General features: G+C 53.0%; 1 long non-coding RNA gene across 1 annotated transcript; it reads left to right on the top strand.

Moving 5' to 3' along the window:
* Positions 1-271: 271 nt before the first annotated feature.
* On the top strand, positions 272-4,611 carry LOC122224630. The gene is made up of 5 exons (XR_006204874.1): positions 272-461; positions 640-718; positions 804-1,039; positions 4,169-4,308; positions 4,527-4,611. It is a non-coding gene; the product is annotated as an uncharacterized LOC122224630 (long non-coding RNA).
* The last annotated feature ends 708 nt before the right edge of the window (positions 4,612-5,319 follow it).

Here is a 5,319-nt window from a genome sequence, read left to right as displayed (position 1 = left end):
AGACCCGTTCTTCCTACCCCCTGTAGGAGCGCAGCAGGGAGGACCGCCACACTGGGCATCAGGCGGAGCATCAGGCATCAGGCCCATGGAGTCCTGGAGGGAGGTGATGTCGTGGGGCCTGCGGTTCTCCTGAGGGTCAGCAGAGAGTGGGGTCCTTCCTGAGGAACCAGAGAGGGGCCAGACCCCTCCGAGGAGGCAGACAGAGCGTGCGAGACAAGCCATTTTGTGTCTTGTGCGGAACCAGACTCCGTCGTCTCCTCTTCCTCTTCACTCCCGTTCTCATCCCTGCTCAGGCCCCTCAGCATATGGATCCTGCCATGTACCAGATGCTGCGTACCCGTGCAGATTTCTGGGGGAAGAGCATTCCTGACCCAGGAGCAGCAAGGGCAGAGGCCCTGATGGGAGCCTGTGTGGCATGTTGGAGGAACAGCTAGGAGGCTGACGTGGCCGGAGCAGAGATAGTAAGAAAAGAAAATAGGTGACGGGCCTGAGAGGTAATGGGAGTCAGACCAAGATCTACCAAGCCGGTGCAGGGACTCATGAGTCACAGGGAGGCCTGGCTTTCGTGCTGAGTAAGGCGGGGAGTCACTGGAGGGTTTTGAGCAGGAGAGTGACATGACCCACCTTGTATTTTTACAGAAAATCCTTACTGCTCTGTTGAGACTAGGTTGAGAAAACAAGGGCAGGGAGCCCCATTAACAGCCTTCTGCAGCATCAGGTAAGAGATGATGGTGGCCTGGACCACAGGGGTGACAGCGGAGGTGGGGACAAGTAGTCACGTTCTGGATATATATCTCTTGCAGAGAGAGCCAAGGAATTTGCTGATGGGCCATATGGAGGGTGTGAGACAGAGAATGGAGTCTGGAGGAGGCTGGGGATTTGGCCTGAATGACCAAAGCCATGGAGTCCCCATGAAGTGACATGGAGACAACCTCAGCAGGAGCTGGTTTTCCGAGGGGATCAGTTTGGGACCTGTTAGGTTTGAGGTTCCTGTCCAGGCAGAGGTGTCGAGTAGGCGGATGGATTCACAGCTGTGGAGGTCAGTAGTGAAGGTCAGGCTGGAGACACAAGGTTGGGGGTCATCAGTGACACTGAATGAGATCCCTGAGGAGTGAGCACAGAAAACAGAGGACACCCAATGACTAAGACCAGGCATTTCAATATTTAGACGTGGAGTGGCAAAAACCAAAACAAAAATACCCCCTAAATGCTGAGACATCACGGCAGGAAAGATTGGGGGATGGGGTGGGTGGTGGCTCTTGGCTTCGTCATTTTTCTTCATTCCCGGCCACCCTGGTGGGCAGCCCCTCCCTGGCCTGTATCTGCATAGTCCCAGTTCACTTACTGGGCCTCGGCTTCCTTCCCCTCCAAACTCCACACTCCGGCTGGACTGACCACCTCATGCCACCCCTGCTCTAGAACTGACCAGAGCTCCGGAGAGCTCAGCGTTCTGGTCTCAGGGCCAGGGAAAGAGAAACTGGAGTGAGAAAGGACTTGATCTTGGTTTGCCTTTATTGCTTTGCCAGTAGGGAAACAGTGTCTTGTCTAAGGTCCCTGTGTCAGTAGGTGGCCAGGGCCCCCAAGACGTAGTCGGGTGCACTTTATATCACCCTGTGCTGCTTTTTGGACCACTTCTCAACAAGCACCAAATGTTTACTGAGTACCTGGTTACACCTGCTCTGTGCAGGACCGCGAGGGCCCCCGGTAGAAACAGATGATGCAATTCATGCCCTCAAGAAGCTTGAACAAAGGCCCCCTGAATAATTTCCCCATTTTTTCCCCGTCTCTTCCCTTTCGTTTCTTGTGACTCCTGGGCACCTAGGTTTGAAGCATTCCCCAGTTTTATCTCCAATGCCTAGCCCAGCACTTCGCACCCAGTGGGTGCTTATTAAATATTTATTGAAAGGATAAAGGAATGAATGAATGAATGTCTTAAGCGTCCAGCTTCCCTGTTGGGCCCCTGGCCTGGCCTTTTGCTTTCAAACTTTAATGTGTGTATGAACCATCTGGGGATCTTGTTAACCTGGAGAAGTGGATGGACCAGATCCCGACTGGGGCCTGAAAGTTTGAATTACTAGCACGTTTCCAGGGATGCTGATGCTGCTGGTTCTCAGATCACATTTTGAGTAACAAGGCTCTGAGGGGAGGTGTCTCTCAGACGGAAGGAACATTCCATCTAAAATTGAAAAAGAGAATGATGAAGATGGAGAGAGTGAAAGAGGAACCAGAAAGAAAGGAAGCCCACCACCACTGGCTTATGGGCTCCAAAGCCTCTCAGAAGCCCTCATCCCGATGGTCTCAGGAAGCCCAGAAGCACCTGCAGCATCTCCTGAAGCCTCTGTCTCCGGGTGGCCCCAGCCCTGACTTGGGGGAAGGGGACTCCGGTGACAGTTGCCAGCCCCGCATTGGGCGGGGGCGGGGTGTGTGTGTCTCAGTGGGGTTCTCCCACTTCTGAGAACCCTGTGAGTCACAGAAAAGAAAGCTGGGTAGAGAGCAGGTTTGGAATTTTTGTTGACTTCCACAAACATTACCCAGACTACCTCGCGGCACCAGGCACACAAGGTGAACAAGACCTGGGAGACGCAGCTAGTGGGGAGGGAGACAGCTTGCATGAGTGAAAGCAGCTGAATTGACTTTGACCTTGGAGGAAGATGGGGAGAGCTTTGATGAGCATCTGGGAGCCCCAGGGGCTGGTGGAGAGGGCACTCCGGGCAAAATGGGCTGGAAGGAGGACGGTTCGGGGCATGTTCCTTGAGGAGAAGTTGTAGGGGCTCTTCTGGGTCTGCACGAAGGAGGGCTCTAAATGCCAACTTGAGGAATCAGTACTTGGACGTGAATGCAGGTTTATTCTGGATACGTTAGGGAGCCATGGAAGGGAGCTCCATGAGATGTGTGTATTGGAAGAGAGGCTTCCGGGAAAGACTGCCTTCTGTTGGTTTCCCTGCCCTACCAGGGAGGGACCCTTCTCTGTGTGTCCTCTTGTTAGTCTGTGTGCACTCACTGCAGGCTTGGTCAGGCTTTGAAGCTGACAGGGTGGCGCCTGGGTTTGGGAGGAACTGGGTGTTTCCCCCACCCCCACTGCTGGGAAGAGCTAATTTTGTTATGTGGGAAGTTTTACGAACTTCTGCCGTAATCCCAGGTTCTTTGTTTTGTTTTGTTTTGTTTTTAATGTTTATTTAATTTTGAGAGAGAGACGGAGCAGGAGTTGGGGAGGGACAGAGAGAGAGAGAGAGAGAGAGAGAGGGAGACACAGATTCCGAAGCAGGCTCCAGTTTCTGAGCTGTCAGCAGGGCTTGATGTGGGGCTCAAACCTACGAACTGCAAGATCATGATCCAAGCTGAAGCCAGATGCTTAACCAACTGAGCCACCCAGGCGCCCCTCTTTTTTTTTTTTTTTTAATGTTTGTTTATTTTAGAGAGAGAGACAGAGCATGAGCAGTGGAGGGGCAGAGAGAGAGAGAGAGAGAGAGAGAGAGAGAGAGAGAGAATCCGAAGCAGGCTCCAGGCTCTGAGCTGTCAGCACAGAGCTTGATGGGGGGTTCAAACTCACAAACTGTGAGGTCATGACCTGAGCCGAAGTCAGATGCTCAAGCTCAACCGACTGAGCCACCCAGGCACCCCCGGGTTCTTTTAAGCAGGAGCCCCTGATGAGGACACGCTCTGCTTCAGGAAAGGGACAGGGAGGGAAAGATAAGGTCAGTTTTTCACGGTGGCTGAGCAGGTAACAGCAAGGCTGGTCTGTGCTGGTGAATGCTTGAATGCACCAACTCGTCCAGGAGTGTGCTGCCATCTGTCTCACCAACCGCTCGGACCCCCCTCAGAGTGTTTCACGGCCTTGGAGTGGGTGCCCCTGGGCATGTTGCCGGTGCCACATGCTTAGAGGCTTTCCTGCTTAGGAACCTCCAGCACTGGCCAGGCCAGGTGCCAGCCTTCCTAAGAACCAGCTTTTACGTTTAACATGTGTGTATTTCATACACAGGCACAGATCGGGGTTCCCCAGGCCCTTTTCTTGCTGGCTGCTGGGGCAGGGGCAGCATTTTTGGGATTGTGGGAGGGAGCCCCACCCCTGCCAATCTGGAGTTTTCCCTAACAGGGATCCATGTCTCTCCTCTCTGTATGTCCCTGTCCTCTGTCACTCTCTTCTAACTTGTGCTCGTTCCTTCATCAGCTAGAAATTATGCCAGCAGGGAGGGCAGATTTTGTTTCCCTGGGAGAGCCCGGCATATCATTTTCCTCTGATGATCCCCATGCTGATGTGCTAATGAGCAGAAGCAGCCAAAAGCAGCCATCTCCAGCATTGCATGGAAGGTGGGTAGCTAGACGGGCAGGCAGGGACTTTGTCTCAAATAGGCCACTTAGGGGTGGGAGGGGGGCTGAAAGGGCTGTTGGGAAAGGGCAGGGAACCCGTTCGAGATCTGTCACAGACACACCTCAGCTGGGTCTCAGCTCTGGGACAACTTTGCGTGGGCCTTGCCTCTCCCTGCGTCCCATGGCCTCTGACTTTTATGTTCCTCTCTGCCCTCCAGCTCTTTCGGCTGAGTCCTGCCAGTTCTATAGCAGACGTGTCCAGAAAGGTCTGTGTCCTCGGTATGGGTCCCATCGTTGACCACGCATGATCCATGGATGCTCAGTATGATCAATGAACACGTGAAGGGGCTTCCGGGGTAGGGGAGGAGGGGTTTAGGCCTCTACCCAGCCTCATTTATTGTCGGCCTTAGAACGCTGATAGCTAAGTTTTAGGTTCCTCTGTGGCAACTCTCCATCCTTCCGGCAACTCATCCCTCCTGGGGAACATTTTCTCACCCTCACTTGTTTCTCCCTTCTATTTCATGGCTGTTTTGATGGTTCCACTCTATCTGTTTCTTACCTGGTAGATCATCTCAGGTCTTTGGGGGGAGGAAAGCGGGGGAAAACCAGCATCTCTGAAGATAGTCATATTTCTCTCCACCCTGTTTTCTTTTTGTTCTGGTGGGTCCCCAAATGAAGGGGCTGTCCATCAAATGCAGTCACACCAGGTCTCCTGCTGGTCACAGGGCGAGGCGGGGTGGGGGGAATGCCTAGAGAGTGTACAAACATCCAATTTGAAGTTTGGCGAGGAAGCATGATGGGAAGAGGGGCGTCAAGGGAGGACAAGAGAAGATGAGAGAATTAGAAAGAGGGTCACGCAAAAAAACGGGAGATCAGAGATGAGGCAAAGGCAGAGGGGCATAGGATCTAGACCTCAGCTTGTCATCTGTAAAATGGGGTTAATAGGGCTGTTGTCAGAAATAAGAGAGTTAACACAGGTGAAGTGCTTAGCGGGTAGTGAGCATTATAGAA

This window comes from Panthera leo, chromosome B4, assembly GCF_018350215.1.
Source record: "Panthera leo isolate Ple1 chromosome B4, P.leo_Ple1_pat1.1, whole genome shotgun sequence".
In the NCBI taxonomy this organism is placed as follows: domain Eukaryota; kingdom Metazoa; phylum Chordata; class Mammalia; order Carnivora; family Felidae; genus Panthera; species Panthera leo.
This window is presented reverse-complemented; position numbering and strand designations above follow the sequence as displayed.